General features: G+C 39.6%; 1 pseudogene; it reads left to right on the top strand.

The window, feature by feature from the left end:
* Positions 1 to 331: 331 nt before the first annotated feature.
* On the top strand, positions 332 to 18,885 carry LOC140234134 (uncharacterized; annotated as a pseudogene).
* The last annotated feature ends 284 nt before the right edge of the window (positions 18,886 to 19,169 follow it).

The following is a 19,169-nucleotide window of genomic DNA, read 5'->3' as shown; positions in this document are numbered from 1 at the left end:
AATTTAATTAGTAGTAGGCCCTATAGTAATATGACTTTGCCAATTTTTCCGCGCGCCAGAATCAAGTACGAGAGCGCGCGCCCTTTTTGCAGCTGGCCGGGTCGGGCGCGCCTGAACTGTCAGTACGATCAGCCGGAGAACGTTGGACGGACGAAACGTTCAATATAAGCTCAAGATGAACGTTTTTAAAACTTCCAAAGGCAAATTTTGCGTTTCACATCGAGGGTATTCGTATACTGAAAGGAGGAGGTCGAACGGATACATTTATTGGAGATGTCGGCATAGGAAAACATGCTCTGGCACCCTGATCACAACGGAAGCGGCAGGCCACATGGCCTTCCCGAATCCCAGGGAGGGCGTACCGCACAGTCACCTCCCTGATGTGGACGCCGTGACTGTGGAGAGAGCGCAGTCGAATATAAACCAGGGAGCTGCAACAGAACTTGCTCCCGTGCCATCCATTTACAGGGATGAGCACGTCAACTTGTTGTTGGATAACAATCAAGCGGCAGCGGCTTCACTACCCCCATTCAGGTACGTTGCACTTTTATAGTACTGTAACAGTAACTTCGCGAATTCTACAACTAAAAGTGAATGGTCGATCCAATTAACATGTTACTAGTAGCTGGCGGGCTATAGTAGTACTAGTACTAGTACTGAATAGTAATACTAACAGTAACAGGACCTTTTTTTTTAACAAACAAAGCTGCAAAATACATATGGATTATTTTGGGTGTACACTTGTGTACATGTAACTAACACTAAGACCTCTGCGGTCACAGAGTAAAAGTTCAGTGTACCAGTACATTGGTTAGGCCTACTTTGGAATATATTTTTCTGTTGATAATTTTACATTAAGATTTGGATGTCATGTTTTAATTGCCTTTTGTATGTTTGATACTAATGCCATAATGGCATCTCACAATGAATTTGAATCAGCGAAAAATCCCCTAACAGAGAAATATTCGAAGCAAATACAGTGTATCCATGAACCAGAAGGCAGTAGCTTACTGAATAAGCCCACTGAGAGTGGTAAAATTAAAAACAGTAACGGTATAAGTAATGCTACTTTCTAGGGGCTTATAGGACCTTTTATCCTCAACTCAACTGCCAGATACTGATTATTAATTATTGGCAATCAAATACATGCTACGACCCTCATATTAGGCAAACTTTATCTTCTTAAGGTACATTAAGTAGCATTCAACTATACGGAGTAAAAACAAACAAAAACAAAAACAAAAACAAATGTTTTCAAGACACATTTCAAGACTTTAGGCCCTGTTTCTCAGAACTAGTATTTTGTCAGTTGAGTACTTCTTTTAGTGATCAGATGACTTCAGTTATAGTCTACTTGTAAATGCAACGTTTAAAACTCCAAAAACTGCTGAAGGGCTATAAGATTTCTGACAGTTGTTTCAACTTCTCAGTTCAGCAAATTGTTTTGAGTATAATATTTCAGGATATTATATATATATTGGAAGCACTGGAAAGAGTGGGTTACTTGGCTTGATAATTATTATTATTTTTTTCCAGATCGTTAGCCAGTAGTGCATATCGCAGCAGGAAGAAACACCTACGACCACTTCCAAGAGAGCTGGCCGATCTACAGCTTGTGGCACCCTGGAGTCAGACTGTCACAGGTGACCAGTTTGTGCTGTTTGATCAAACCCTGCCAGACAACAGAAACAGGATCATCTGCTTTTGCTCAGAGAAGGACCTGCATCAATTCTGTGCCACCAACACGCTCTACATGGATGGGACTTTTGGAATGGCTCCTCCCCTATTTATGCAGCTGTACACAATCCATGGATTTGTACATGGAAAACAGTTGTCCCTGGTCTACGCTCTTCTAACAGGTACCGGTTGAATTTTAACAAGTAAAAGGGGTTGTTTCCCCTTGCCATTGTAACAGGAGCTCCATGCAACTTGCTTTATTGGAGCAATGAATTATGTGGATACAGATTAATGGCACTTGCCCGTTGATTGCCTATACTCCCCTGAAAAGTATAAAAACAATAACTCAGAATTGTCTATTCTAAGGCTTCCCAGTCATTATTTGATGATTTAATTGGGCTTTGGGTTTGCTCTTGGACACATTCTTCTTCAACCAAAAGAGTTTGCAATTTAGTTGGTTTGATACACATGTAACTATTCAGGTGTTTTAAATGTTTGTAACGTGCAATGATTTAGAAGTTGGTTTGATACACATATAACTATTCAGGTGTTTTAAATGTTTGTAACGTGCAGTGATTTAGAATGGGTACACACACCACAAAAAAAAAAAAATGTACATGTAAAATGGCCAGAAATACAATACTAGCAGTCAAAGGAAAGCTAACAATTGAAAATGAAGAAAGTAACTGCCCAGATCCTCGCTTGTAATCCTGATCATACCTTTGCTTACCAGGCTCAAGGGGGCTCAAATGTTGACTTATGGACCAAGTTGTAACATGGAAGGAGCTATTTTTTATTTACTTATAAATCTGAAAATATTTGCTTTCAAATGGCATTTAACAGATTGATATGGGAAGAGTTAAATCCTTTGACTGCTAAGTTCAACCGGGGAAGCCACCTGGTGAAAGATCTCTCTGTGCCTCGTGTGACTTCATGAGTCAAATGTAGCAATTTTTGAAAAAGATGTTGACTCAGCAAAATTGTCCCAGAATCCAGATGTTTTGATCAAAATCATTGATCGTGGTGTCATGTTGTAGGAAAAAGAGACGCCATTATGCAAATTACATTTTGATTTTGTTGGTCATTTCTTTCAGGGCCACCCTGTGTATACATATATCCACATTTGGGAGACACTTCTTTCTTCTCTATTGTTCTCGTGTCTCCTTTACGTCTTTTCGTGTCTCTTAACTGTACGTTTTCTATTGTGACACAGTAAACGTGATCGTGTCGTGTCTCCTAAAGGTCCAAAGAGGTTATGCCAAAATTATGACTATAAAGTTGTATGTCTGCTATAGTTTTTAAAAATTAAAACTTGTATCAGTGCATTTTGTTGAAAGTCACTTTAAAAGAAGAAAAATGTTTTCTTTTCACACTAAATTTAATGCAAGGAAATAAATGTATGATGTTGTGATGTTACATGATGGTGTGATGTTACATGCATTTTCCTTCAATTTCTACTTTAAATACCAAACAGGTAAAACAGTTCAGATCTACACTGAGCTGTTCAGACAGCTAAAGAACAAGGCAACTGAACTTCAGAATGCCTTGAATCCTCAGAAGATCATGACAGATTTTGAATCTGGACTGAGGAGGGCTGTCATGACAAAATTCCCTCAGGTACAGCTGTGTTTAATTTTCAGCAGTTACTCCATGCTGTATTTTTGTGTTCATTGTTTTTCATGTATTCATATTTGATGTAAATGTTGTAATTTATCATTACAATTGTCACTGTCTTTTTTTTGGGGGGGGGAGGGCGGAAGCAGGAATTAAATCATTGTTTTTAAACCCCTTCGGCTCATTAAAATAACTGCTATATATCATAAGAATAAGTAATGGCAACATTGTTATTAATATGAAATGTATTTCATTTGTGTGTGTGTGTGTGTGTGTCCATATATGTTCATAAATTCCAACTTTGAACAAGATACCAACTTTTACCTTAGGCATTCAGACATGGGATTCAAAGGTCACACAAGTCACTGTAGATCAAAATTCAGTCATGCAATTGTTTATAATTGATATCTAATGTACACTGGATGTGTACTACATATATATATATGTGACCCGCTACAACAAAAAGGTCCTAAAGTCGCGCACTGTCGAAGCCGTGAAAATCGAGTTTGAAGTCAGAGCATTAAAATTGGTCAAAACTTACGATTTTCTGATTTTGATTTATCATTGGAGTTTAACACGTCTTCTATCATCTGTCGAAATTTTGAAGCAAAATGATCAAAGGAAAGACCAAAAAAATAGCGCTTTTCTGAGCTATGTTTTTTGGCGTTTCAACAAAGCAGAAACTGGTTCGAAAATTTGGATTGAGCGCCACAGATAGGTTCCGCCCCTAACAACGACCAGAGTGATCTCATTGGTCAGTTTGTTGCTTGCTGCTAACCGAAGCGTGAAGCTCGCACACTGCCCAGTCGACTGGTGCGTGCGGGCGGGGTGCGCTATGCTCAGCCGCTTCTCACCTCCTGGTCACTGATTGGTTGGTGGGGAGACGCCGACGCTGATGTGCTTGAATGAACTCTTCGGGGGTTGTTAGGGCTAACCTTCTATTGTCCGGAGGTGAAAACTGACTTGCGTGTCCCTTGATCGCGATTGCGTCGAACGGAAGACTTTTAGGGCGCTTTTCTCGAAACAGTGATTTTCCAGACGTCTCGGCATGCTCTCTTTTAAACATCTATATCTCCGCGGCCGATTATTTTTATAAAATGTGTAATTTATCAATTTAAAGCAGAAAGATTAGGGGATTATATCATGCAATTTTCAAATAATCGACCTCGCCCGACTTAAGGATCATTTTGTTGTAGCGGGTGTATATATATATATATATATATATATACATATATATATATATATATATATATATATATATTTTATGGGGGGGGGGGGGGAGGTAGCAGGGGCATGTCTCGTTGGCTCTCATCGATGCATCAAGATACAAATAATTCACAAGTTTGAGTGGGTCAGGAGGAATTGTGTACACGAATTACAGTCTCTGAATTGGCTGAACCCATGAGGCGCAGCTGAGTGGGTGCTGGCAAAATTCCAAGGTAATGCATGTACACTATTTCTACTGACCCACAAAATAAACTTGTGCATTATCGGTTTTATAGAATGGGCCCCAAAATCTATTAAAACAACAAGATCTCCATTTACATCAGTTTAGATCTGTTTCAAGAAAAAAAAAATCAGGCATAAAAAAGCTAATTTTTTACCAAACGCAATATTTTTTTTTCAGCTTGGTGCAATTCATTCGAATGTGAAAGAAAGCAAGGCTCAAGACTCAGAAGTACATGTAGCTTGATACTTTGAAATGGTGTCATCTTCAATTTACCAATCAGATTGCAGAGATTCTCATATCCATATATAAAAAAGCAGTAATTTCCATTGAAGCAGTCTGCTTGCTAGACTAATAACAAGGTATCGTCAGTATCGATTCTCACCATCGCGATATTGCCTAGCTATCATGTGTATATCGCGTGTGGCCAGTAAGAATTCTAACATGGTAAGTGACCAATCAGATTGCAAGGATTGTGCGACAAATAATAAGACATAGCACAGATTTTGGCCTTGAGTTAAATGCAGGACGCTTTGTACTTTTGGCTGTGGTACAAAGTTTTGTTTGTTTTTCTTTATGGCATAATTGATGGCATAATTATCATTGCAAAAAACACTGATAACTATAGTTTTTTATGGCAGAGAGTAAGAAAGAATGAACCCAAGATGGTTAATTTTAGTTGATTTTAAAAATGTGTTACAGTTCAGTTTTAATGTACCTAAATCATCATAGAGTGTTGGGTATTGACATTACTCACAAGCATTAATCAAGGCATGCTATTTATTCAAAACACATAGGTGATCCAATATTATGCATTTGCTTGCTAGTGACTTGCCTGTGTTAGAGAAGTAAATGATCTTGGTGTCATCCCCCCCCTCCCAAAATAAAACAAAATAAAATAAATAAATAAATAAATAAATAACTGTATGCAAGGCCATTTCAAAGAATTACTGATGTGCCAAGATATGAAAAGTGAACGGTTCTGCTTGTTTCTGTGCTACCCTCAGAATTATGTGCAGTACATTTGATACAATTCTGCTCTTTTTTGTTTTGAATCCTGTGTCCCTTTAGGCAGAACAGAAGGGCTGATTTTTTTTTTTCATTTTTGTCAGGCAGTGCATCGCAACATCAAGGCAGTTGGACTGCAGGGACTATACAATGATGTGGGGCATGACGCAAATCTCTCGTTTGAAGAGGCTACACCCCAGTAAATAATGCCAGTGTATACCTTGGCAATCAATGACTTAAAAACCAAAGATATAAAACACCTGTTTCTTGACCCTGGCCTAATCTAAGCATCAGTCATCGCCACAGCGCCACAGGGGAGGGAAGGGGGGCACCGCGAGAGGAGGAGATTGTTTTGGTTTTGGCATGGGCTATGTAGCTCCATGGTGCGTGTGTGTGTACGTGTGTGTGTGTGAGTGTAGACATTCAGCGTATGCAGACAGAGCATGCCTGTACTGCAGTGACCGGACCTATTTTCATTCCATTTTGTCTCTCCCCTTCTCCCTCCCCCATCTCACCCTCTCTCTCTCTCTCTCTCCCTCCCTCTCTCTTTCTCAGACAGCAGGCTGATTGAAACCAGGGAGGTAGTCTCACCTCCCTGTTGTAACTCACTGCCAAATAGCCGTACACGAACCTCAGTCTGGTTGTGTTTCAGGAAATAAAATTTGAACAAATTGAGGTACTTTTTATTGAAATCAAGGTATTTAGTGGCAAAGAAGTTCTTTCACAAATTTTGTAGTTGTGTTGATTTTGGACCTGTTTGTATATAATATCGATAGCTTTTATATCTCTGTAGCATGATTGTCACAGAATCCTCATACTTTTTAAACTGTACATCAACATAAAAACTAATGCCGATCGCAATGATTATCATATCAATGCGCGAGTAAGGGCATACTGAGTATTGCGCATGTAGAGATGCATGCAGCTAGCTGGTGGTCGATTGTGTGCGTGTGTGTACGCATACACTACACATTGTCAGCACCGGAAAACTGGCAATGCTCTCCTTCTTATTCCTGTATTTTCGTTATTTACGGGTCAATTTTTTTCGTTCGAAATGTAAAATGGATGACCATAGAATTTCTCAATAGAATATAAAATTGAAAACTTTAAAAAGGATAGAGAAAATTGAGTTCACTTTGAATGGTCTGCCACAGGCAGATATCCTTATCATGCTCTTACGTAATAAGACAGCTGCTGGAGTCATCAAACCCTGGCTTGGCCTCCAGGTTTGTCACGCCGACCAGAAAGTTTATTTGCAATGGACAAGTACTTCCGACTCCCAACTCTCAAACGACAAATATACGCACCCCACTTTGGAAAAAACCCAGCTGGGTCTCGCCTCAAACGAGGGATTGACGGCATGGGTCCGGAATTACTCCAGGAACCTCATGGCAACGGCATTCTTACCTCCTGCGGAGGTCGTTGGAGCAGTCAACGCATTGCAAATGCAGGCACCAGTCGTTGCACGCATGGACGATTTCACTGATTACTTTAATCGTAAGATCTCACTTTCAGTCAATTCTCAATCAATCATTTTACCAAGGGGGTATAAAAACTAAACATTTGTATCTTTAACCGAGCTTTTGCTTAAGATGCTTGAATAGTGGCCTTTTTCTGATATCAAAAAATATTTTTTGGTTGATTTAAATGAAGATTTTTTCCTTTTCATTTATTTCTTTTCTTTATTGTTTTTATGACTCTAAAATACAATCATTTGCGCCATTTACAATCAAACAATCATTTTCACTTGTAACCATCCATTTAGCATTTTATTCCCCCCCCTTTTTGCCGTGGAGTGACCACAAAGTATGAAATTCACCACATATGAAGTACAGACAAAAATACTGAAGAAACTTTGATACTTTAATTGAAGTATATTCCAACTCTTATTTATGCATATTTTCACGTTTTTTATGTGGATCTGTCCCGAAGGGTGCCGGAGGCATTATGTTTTGGGGTTGTCCGTCTGTCCGTCCTTACTAACAAGATTATACAATGTGGCTACTTGGGACAATAACACGCAATAGATGCCTTTTATTCTGTCGGGCTTGTGTGGCTGTTTTTGCTGCTTGTGTGTCTAGTTTAACAAAAGAGAGAACAAAGGGGTAGCCACACAAGTATACCTCCTTGATCCTGTGCATCCAGCTTACCCTCCGTCTGTCCTACTTCCTCTTACCATGATATCTAAAGAACGCCTTGATGGATTTTTATCAAATTTGGCTCAGGGATATTCCATGATGACCTGATTAGATTTTGGACCAGATCTGCCAAAGGTCAAAGGTCAATACACTGAGTGAAAAAATGTCTTTTCCAGTCACAAAAAATCCAATCTGAATAAAACTTGGCAGGAATAATATTGAGAACAAGTGAAATAAGTTTACAAAACCTGGACTGAATTCATCAAAGGTTAAAAGTCAATAAACTTTGTCTAAAAGTAATGTTTTTGCCTATTTCCTCCAAGTAGGAAAGACCAATTTTAGGAAACTTGATATGAATGTTATAGAAAAGGTAGGCAGAGTGTACAGCAGGGGTGGAATATAATCGTTGATTGGTAAGTTGCCATGGCAACCCCATATTAGTTTTTTTTTTTTTTACTTTAAGTCTACAGGAGGCTATATGATAACGTCCAGTTTTGAAGCAATTCAATTCCCATTCAATTGATACAATTAATCAAATAGATGTACACAAAGGTTTAAGACATTTTTATGAATTTTGAGTGTTACATTGCCATGGTGGCAACTCCATAGATTTTGTTATTTAATCCTTTAAATTTAAAGGATTAAGAACTTCCACATGTTTGAAGGGATTCCCATCAAAGTTAGTACAATTGATCGACATGAGATATGGAAACATAAAGATATTTTGTGTAGGGTAAGTGGTGTATTGCTATGGCAACCTTATATTTTGTATCTTTTTTTTCTGCTTCCCATAGGGTGCGCAAGTATTATGTGTTGGAGCGTTGGAGTTCATACTGTGATAGCTAATGAACACCTTTGTGATGTTGCTTGGAAATGGGAACTACTTTTTTCTTCTTAAAAAAAAATAATTGCATCAAAAATTGTGCAAAGGCAGATTCCCTCCTCCCCCTCCCCCCCCCCCCACTGGCCCTTCAGGAAGGTTAGGCAAATAGATTTTCAAATTTGCTTGAGCTTTATCTTTTGGTTAAAACAATTTTTGCAAGCAATGACTCCTTTTTATACATTTAGTGCAACATATAGGCAAAGAATTGTTTACATGCACAAACCTCAATAAAGATATGGAATTCATCCTTTGTTTAGATTTAAATTGTACCTACCAACAACTTTTGGTATCATGTCAGATGTGCCCGGTGTGCCCCATTAGTTAGGGCATTTTAGAAAATTTCTGGACCATCTGTGAAAAAATTGCTTACCAATAGCTTTCTTCACCAATGTGTTCACTAAGGTGTCTACTAACACCTCGGTCGTGATTTGGCAAAAAGGTGTATGTCTGAAAAAATATCATGTTTTCGGTTTTTACCATTTGGGGGGTTTTCGATGCCGAAATTTTCATGTGACCAACTTTCGTAAGTCATCGATCATTTGTTTCCGAGATACTTGGGGCTATCTCTGTATTATTTTATCAATTTTCCTGATTTTGATTAGGCAAAAGGGTGTATCTTTACATACACCCTTGACGTACAATGACGTACCAGGATAGAGAACTACATGATTTGGCAGATAGGTGTATCTTTAGATACATCCATCTGCCGAATGAATCATGAATTATAGTTGCGAAGTATGATAAGGCAGAAAGGTGTATCTTTTATACTCTGTGTATATTATATACTCTGTTGTTTATACGTGCTGCTGGCATGTATGTGTACCGTTTCACCGGTCGGTGCGGTGGCGGGCCATGCTCCTGACTTAAAACTGGCAGCCCGTTGCACTGCAGAAGTTTCTCCTTGTTGCTAGTCGGTGAGTAGATAGAACCTAATATCTAGAAGTTCAGATCTAACGTTTGTCCTGGACTTCTATGGCCACTTCTATGCCATTAGATGCGCAGATTCGTAAAATCTAGCATTTCTGTTGAAATGACAGCTTTTCCGGCAAGTGTGGCTGTGGGATGAGAGTTCTCTACGCTTCAAAATGACAGTGATCCTGCACTGTCCGTGCTGTGCACTGCATGTAGAAGCCTGTACATAGTTAACTATACACAGCCCAGTCGCTGTACATGGTAAGTCGCGACAGGCCTGTACGCGCGCGACCACCAACCACTAGGAGAGCGACGTAATCGTATTACGATAGCTTTGAATTTTGATACTTAACATCATTTTTGTCACCTCAAACTCAACGAGTATACTTTTCAATATTTACTCTACATCTGATGCTATCAGTATTCAAATGTACGCAATGAAACTTACCGAAATTGATCATCATATCCAGCATGTCCACACGGTACACAATCTTTCACGCCAGGCCTAACTATACACAGCTTAGTCGCTGTATGGTACGTCGCGACGTACATTACCATGTACATCGACTGGGCTGTGTATAGTTAGGCCTGGCGTGAAAGATTGTGTACCGTGTGGACATGCTGGATATGATTATGTTAGTACATAGTGTAATGGTGTGCTGTGTGACTGTAAGATCGGCTACCCATTACGCTATGCGTATGGGGCTGCTACCTAACAGACATTTAGTGGCAGTTACACACAAAGGTCTAGAGAAAGATGTGTCCCTGTCTTTGGAAATGATACTTGGATGTACTGCTCAAAGTGCTCAGTGGATGCAAACAGTTAAATGATCCTACCTGAATTTTCACATTTATTGAATTTATTGCAAAAATTGGGAGCAGCATGATAACTGCGTTTTTAAGAACAGATACATGATGTGCAAACAACTGCCTCTTTGTTTGCAAAAGCATTCAGTAGAGAAAACAAACGAACCTTTTGTCGAAAAAAAAAGGGGCACAAAGCTAAAAATATGATGAATCATCTCATTGGAAGTAGAAGTTTTTGGAAAAAAAGGGAGGAGAAGGAAGAAGAAAAATTCTTCAGCTGTAATCCTTAACCATGAATATCCATGAGACCATGTTTTGTTAATATTTAGACTCTAGGGTGAGTTGTAATTTGCGCACATTTTTCTATGTTTGATGAACAAGTTGTGCATCCTGATATTTTTCAAATCTTTTTGTAATAATGAAGTAAAGATTGTCAAGAGTTAACATTTGATTAGAAATGGTCTCACATACACCCTTCTCCCTACAAAATCTCTGGTATATTTTGTTATCGTTTAATTTGGCAAAAAGGTGTATCTCTATACATACACCTTTTTGCCAACTTAAATGCACGATTTCTCACGGTGCATGAGAAGATACACCTTTTTGCCAAAATAGCGTGGGTTGCAGTCCCTGTAAACGTGATTTGGCAAAAAGGTGTATCTCTATGCATACACCTTTTTGCCAAGTTAAATGCATGATTTCTTACGGTGTATGTGAAGATACACCTTTTTGCCAAAATAGCGTGGGTCGCAGTCCCTGTAAACGTGATTTGGCAAAAAGGTGTATCTCTATACATACACCTTTTTGCCAAGTTAAATGCATGATTTCTTACGGTGTAAGTGAAGATACACCTTTTTGCCAAAATAGCGTGGGTCGCAGTCCCTGTAAACGTGATTTGGCAAAAAGGTGTATGTCTCTAAACATGCTAAAAGTGCTAATTCTGAAGTATTCTTTAAAGTTAGATGCAAGAAAATTATCAGGAAATGAAATTTGAAGTGTATACTAAATCATGGAATTGAATCCCTGAGCGTTGCACAGTTTAGGTGGCTTCTACGGTCAAGGAAACTGCCAAAACTTTAAAGTCGATTTCTCGGCTTTGTAGTCGCTGTAAAACGGCTGACATACACCTTTTTGCCAAATCACGACCGACCTCTCAATTAGTTCCAACCCAAATCCTTGTGGAGAATTCTGGGGAGCCAATCAAAATCGAGCACCCGGAGGGGGACAGGGCAGAAATGGAAAAATATATATTTTTTCCAATATAAGCGAGTGAGATGTCTAATTAGGGGTTTCTTGGGGTGAGTACAAACAACTCTCTGACCGTGAAATAGGCCACGCCTCCTTTTTGCCCCCGCCGAAATACGTAAATATTGGTATTTTTATACTTATCTCATTAGGTTTATATAATGGGTTTTTAGGGTGCACTGAAAACACTTGTGTGCGATTGGAAGTAGTCGTTACCATTTCTCTTATATCCATAAAATCAAATATAATCATATTACTGCTGTGTATACTTATTAAATGTTTGATTCTCAATAGTTTTGAACCAACATCCTCGTGGAAAAACAACAACAACAACAACTGTGGAGCCACTTAAATCTACGCAACAGAATGGGAGGGGTTGTCAAACAATGGGAAGATTTTTTTTTTTTGCCAGTATTATCGTGTTAGATGTCCAATTAGGGGTTTCTGGGGGTACTGAATGGATTCGAAACATTAGTTTTGAGTTAAAACTACTACCTCATCATTAAAATAGGCCACGCCTACTTTTTGCACCTGCCGAATCATGTATCATTGGTATTTTAGTGTATATGCATCTCGGTGGGTTTACGTAGTGAAATGGTTAGAATGCTGCATTGAGTTCTATCATCACTTAATTTGAGCTACACCTCCTCTAAAAACAGTTGGCAAAACACTGAAACATAAGTGTGCAAAATAACAAAAGTAGTCGTTCCCTCTTCTTTTACTTCCATTATGCCCATTTAAATCCAGCAGAAATGTATCTCAATATTGAAACCTTGGTACATTATCCTACTCACAGACATCTCCCTCACTACTCCCATCAGCTGTTTGGTCGATGTTCTGGCAACAGCTACCATGACATTTTCCGCAAAAAGAAATACACTTGACTCCTTACTTTTTATTATACAACTTGCTTTTTACAATTGAGGGCCGGCGACTGTGTGCTACAGTCCCCCTCCAATTACAGCTGACACACTTCAGAAAATAGTCCTTTGCGATGGGTCTGTTGAAGGGACCGGTGCGTAACCTTGGTCCTCAAGCTTCCATCCATACTCCAAGATATCCAATGATGGAGTTTGCAACATTAGCCAATCCCTGGTTTGGAGATAAGTTTGTAGAGAATGCTGCTCTGCAGCTTATGTTGTCGGGGACATGTAATTTCTCAGTTTTGATGCTCCCAGCAGCAGCCCGCTTGCTGAAGATGTCAAATCCCAAGTCTCCAAAGTCTGTTGGGTGGTCTTCCATGGAACATGAACTTGAATAATTCACAGCTGACTTTAATGATATCATCTTTCTTGCCTCGGATGTCCAGAGACGCATCCATGGCCTGTTTCGCCTTGTCAGTCTCGCAGAGATTGTTTACCAAAGTTGATTTGCTGAACCCAGAAATTGCTGACACTGTATCGCAGCCGGAGAAGCTGTGCAAGAATTCAAGATCAAACACTTCCGGTATCTCTCTGGGAGGGCCTCCCTTATCTTTGGGATTATAATCATAAGATGTTTCTTTTGCTCTTGTGAAGAAGATAGAGTGAATCAGCAAAAAGATGATGTCGGTGTCCCCAGCCCTCACCTCAACAGTAGAATCTTTTGCCTCATCTAGAGCTGCCCGGACTATAGCAGTGTCTGTATCATCATGGTATTGCCGTACACTGATCCCATTTCTACTGAATGTCTCAGCAAGCAGCAACATAAAATGGGCATTGTTGCTCTTGCTTTTCTCTTGGAACGAGGCTTTTGATGTCTGGGTGAATCAGAATGTCACATCAAGCATACTTTGTTCGTGTCCGGTGATCAAGGCCCTTAGTGGTGCTGCCGTATCCGTCAGAGATCACATTAATTTGGAGAAACTGGCTCCCCATGGACTTAAAAAATAGAGATATCTGTTGGCATTGCCCTTAGCAGGTGAGGTTAGCTTCTCATTTGACGTTGCGCAAGAGCCATCCACCATCCGTCACCAGACTCGTGCAGGGGTTTATTCAACGGGTTCCACAGAAGTCTTGCTAGGGTGCATGATTTCCATACACAGTGAATTTGGCAAGCTCTTACCAAATTCACTTTGTATGGAAACCATGCAGTCAGTTTCTCAGACCATGAGCGGTCAGGTACATGGACTAAAATCACCATAGAAACCACACTCATGGGTTAGGCCAAATCCTCAAACAGTCTTAACAGAGGACGCTTCCGGAATGAATCTCCTCACAGGTGTTGGGTTAAGATGCTAAACTACTTCTCATGCATTCACCAGGAACTTGAACAAGGTATGAACAAGCGTGAGGTACCTGACCACACGCACGTCACAAGAGCCCAGATGAAGAATGACGAAGATGCTGTCAACGCCATTTTCGGATGGTTGGAGGAGATCGACCTCTTCGATGCAACATGGGACAAGAAGACCCTAGTATCCTTTACAACAGGATTCAGCAGCACTCCAGAGGACCCAGTCAACGCTGATCAGGCAGAGCAGGTTGGCAGAGCCATGCTGGCCAAGATGAATGGACGAACGGTTCTGGATTCAATTGAAACTAAAGCAAAAGGTGAAGTCATTAGAGATCCTTAGAAGTGGACCCAAAGTCAATGGAAAGAAGCTAGTTATTGACTCACTCAAGCTCTTTAACCGTCTAATCATCATCAGTTTGCCTGAAATCAAGACCGAAGGTCTGTGATTTCAGTTGACGCCAACACCAATGTCTCTATTTGACAAAGACTAGAAGTTGCGAAATCCAGACAAGGCTGCCCAAGCAAGATTTCTGAAAGCATTTGTGGAAAGCGTTGAAAGAACCCCCTGCATGAGTCTGTTTATTGATGGTGGATGACTATACTGCACAACGTCAAGCGGGAGGCTGACCTATCCTGGAAGGGCATTTCCGAGAGCTACCTTCAGTTTTTGAAGTCCATGGGGAGCCAGTTTCTCCAAATCACTGTAGTCTTTGGTAGATACGGCAGCTCTGCTAAGGACAATGATCACCTGAGACGAACAAAGAATGCACGATGTGACATTCCCTTTTGCCCAGACATCAAAGCCTCGTTCCAAGAGAAAAGTTCATCCACAACAAGAGCAACAAGCCCCGGCTCATTCTGCTGCTTGCTGAGAAATTCAGTAGAAATGGGATCAGTGTACGGCAATGCCACGATGATGCAGACACTGCTATAGTCCGGGCATATATCTAGATTAGGCAAAATATTCTCCTGTTGAGGTAAGGGCGGAGGACACCGATATCATGGTTTTGCTGATTCACCCCATCTTCCTCACAAGAGCAAAATAAACATCTTGTAGTATCGCAAAGATCAGGGAGGCCCTCCCAGAGAGATACCGAAAGTGTTTGATCTTGAACTCTTGCACAGCTTCTCTGGCTGCGATATAGTGTCAGCGATTTCTGGGTTCGTAAATCAACTTTGGTAAACAAGCTCTGAGAGACTGACAAGGCGGAAAGGGCCATGGATGTGTTTCTGGACATCCGAGGCAAGAAAGATGATATCATTAAAACCGGCTGTGTATTATTTAAGCTCATGTTCCATGGGGAACCACCCGAAAGACATGGAGGCTTGAGATTTGACATCTTCACCAAGCGGGCTGCTGATGAGAGCATCAAACCCGACAACAGAAGCTGCAGCGGAGCATCATCTACGAGCTATTCTCCAAACCAGAGGTTGGCTAATGTTGTAAACTCCACCATTTGATGTCTTGGAGTATGGATGGAAGCTTGAGGACCAAAGTTACGCACCGGTCCCTTCAACAAACCCCATCGCAAAGGACTATTTTTTGAAGTGTGTTAGCTGCAAACTGTGAAGGGACTGTAGCGCACTGAAGTGCAGTTGTAAAAGCAAGGAGTTATGCATTTCTGTTTGCGGCAAATGGCATGGTAACTCTTGTCAGAACATCAACCAAACAGCTGATGGGAGCAGTAAGGGAGATGTTGGGGAGTAGGATAAAGTACCAAGGTTTCAATACAGTTCTGTTGTACCAGATTTAAAGGGGAAGGCTAGTAACTGATCAGTGGGAATCAGTGGAAATGCTGGGAGATGATTGTTCCAATCCTTATGGGATTCATTCAAGAGCTCATTGTATATCTATTGTTGTGTGAAAATGATTTGCTTCAGAACGGTCACATATTCAAGTAATGTGCAGATTAATGCTCCGTCACTGACCAGGGACGCTAACCTGGAAGCATTAAACTGCACATTACTTGAATATGAGACCATTCTGAAGCAAACCATTTTCACACAACAATAGATATACAATGAACTCTTGAATGAATCCCATAAGGATTGGAACAATCATCTCCCAGCATTTCCACTGATTCCCACTGATCAGTTACTAGCCTTCCCCTTTAAATGTGGCATAATGGAAGTAAGAGAAGTGGATTGCACAGTTAACGGTATGTTGCAGTATTTTTTGCTCACTGTTTTAAGAGTTGATACAGCTCAAATTCAATAATAGAACTCAATTCAGTGTTCTAAAAAAACTCACTGAATAAACCCACTGATGCACGTATGAAATACCAATAATACATGATTCAGAGGGTGCAAAAAGTAGGCGTGGCCTATTTTAATGGTCAAGTAGTATTTTTTGACGCAAAACTTATGTTTCGAATCCTTTCAGCACCCCTAGAAACCCCTAATTGGACATCTCACAAACTAATACTGGAAAAAAAAAATCTTCCTATTGATTGACACCCCCACCCTTTTGTTGCTTTAATAGGTTTAACTGGCTCCACAGTTTGGGTTTTTTTTTTCCCCACAAGGATGTTGGTTCGAAATCATTGAGAATCAAACATTTAATAAGTAAAGCCTATTTACAGTAATATGATTATATTTGGTGTTATGGATGTAAGGGAAATGGGAACAACTACTTCCCACCGCACACAAATATTTTCAGTGCACCTTAAAAACCTACTAAATAAACCCAATAAGATACGAATGAAAATACCAATATTAACGTATTTCGGCGGGGGCAAAAAGGAGATGTGGCCTATTTCACGGTCAGAGAGTTGTTTATACTCAAAAGTAATTGTGGGAATCAATTCTGCACCCCCAGAAACCCCTAATTAGACATCTCACACTCATATATTAAATATATATATATATATATATATATATATATATATATTTCCATTTCTGCCCCGCCCCCCTCCGGGTGCTCGATTTTGATTGGCTCCCCAGAATTTTCCACAAGGATTTGGGTTGGAACTAATTGAGCGGTGTTAGTAGACACCTTAGTGAACACATTGGTGAAGAAAGCTATCGGTAAACAATTTTTTCACAGATGGTCCAGAAATTCTCTAAAATGCCCTAACTACATGTGCATTTCTTGTCCGCAGTTTACTTGTATACATGTATTTGAACTTTATATTTTTTTGGAGGGACAGCTATCATGGTATAAAAAAAAAAAAAAAAAAAACAGTTCTCCACAAATGTGTATGCTCATTTTCACTGAAACTAATTCTGTTTTGTATCATGAAAATATTTAAGTATACATTTTTTTTTAAGGCTTGCTTTACATTGTGTTTTCATTTACATGTATTTCTAATTTTCCATTCTGAGAACATTAACCCATAATGTGCCCATTGAGTTTAAAATCCAGTGCCACGGAATTAATCTACCAGTGCTAGATTTATTCTGATGCTATTGTAATATATAATCTGGTGAGTTACACCAAAATTTCTCAAAACACAAACTTGCTTTGAGCAGTGAAGGACTGGTGCATGCATTGAACAATGGAATCACTCATGCGCACAAAGCAATTCATACTACACAATGGGCATAACAATGAATGTTTGATGATTGTGAGTATACATGAATGTGGCAGTCTGCTGTATGCAAGTACATGTATACATGCACATGGCCGCCCATCGGATGCTTGTGTACATGAACGTGTCACATTAAGGGTTAATTCTCTCATAATATCAGTATATATATATATATATATATATATATATACATATATATATATATATATATATATATATATATTATAAACTTTAATTGATGCAAGACATCACACTATGCCTTGATGATCATACTATGTCCCCTTTGAACTCTGTCAAAATACTAGGTTATGTATTTGATAAGCAAATGAATATGAATGATTAAATTACATCTGTATCAATTAAAATCTTGTCACTATCATCTTAGGAAAATACCGCGGTAGGTAGGATTAGGAAATGTGTGGATAAGGAAACATGTCACACCATTGTTAGAACATTGATTACTTCTAGGTTATACTGCTGTAATTCCATGTGTAATGGCACTTTTGGTAAAAATGTTGATCGTTTGAGAAAAACTTCAAAACAAAGTAGCATGTACCCTTTATTGTAAACCTAAACACACTCATACTTCATCCTTGATCAAAGAATTGCATTGGTTACCCATCAGAAAACGGATCCAGTTCAAATTACTTACATTAACATACAAATGTCTCAACAATCAAGCCCCCATGTACCTATTTGACATCCTTGCCCCCATCAGTCTAGTATCGACACAAGATCTTCACAGCATCTACTACTTCACGTCCCTAGAACATGCAAATCTGTTGGTGATCGTGCTTTCTCTTCATATGCCCCAGACTAGGGAATAAACTACCACGCCGACTCGATCAATGTCAATCCATAAATACTTTTAAGAAATCGTTGAATATCTCATTTATTCTAGTCGGTTACTTTTGTTTTTGTCAAAGAAGATGTTTCTATTGCTTTTGTTTCTCTGTCTCTCTCTTTGTAATTGTTGTAATGCGCTTTGTAACGATGAGAAAAAAGTGCTATGTAAATGACTTATGACTTTGACATGACTTATGACATACTTTGTTCTCTTTTATAAGGAACATGGATGGCTGGCAACTTCCCTATTGACATGTGGAATGTTCATAGGGAGGAACGCAGGACAAACAATGACGTAGAAGGCTGGCACAATGCCTTCACGAGGATGGTCACCAAGTATCACCCCAACATTTGGGAGTTCATCAATGCTCTGAAAAAAAGCATGTATCACTGACAGCAATCCGCCTTCAGATCGAAGCTGGCCAGGTTGTAGGAGTAAGGCAACCCAAGTATGTGAGGCTTAATGACAGGCTCCAACTTCTCACTGCTCGATATCTGAATGGAGAAATCCCACAGATGCATTTCCTCCAGACCATCTCCCATACACTTGCAGCTACTGTGTGAGAACAGTGCATTAGGTATACCTAATGAGCAAAGTCTACAGCTCAGATTAGCAGCAGATTGTCTGTTGCTCGTACACACTACCTGATGGTTGACTATGATCATGCTTTTTCCTCAGGAAAGCAACTCTTTAAGCACCTCTGATTCGTTTTGTCTTTATTTCAATCTCAGGAATCGGAAGAACTGAGAATTTGGCAAAGTGTTAAGAAACCAATAATTTGAACTGTGGGGTGCAAAAAGTTATCACCCCAAAACTTCATGACTGTTTTTTGTAATTTCTTTCACAT

Source organism: Diadema setosum, chromosome 10, assembly GCF_964275005.1.
Source record: "Diadema setosum chromosome 10, eeDiaSeto1, whole genome shotgun sequence".
In the NCBI taxonomy this organism is placed as follows: Eukaryota; Metazoa; Echinodermata; class Echinoidea; order Diadematoida; family Diadematidae; genus Diadema; species Diadema setosum.
Note: the sequence above shows the minus strand (reverse complement) of the source record. Positions and strands in the feature narration are given on the sequence as shown.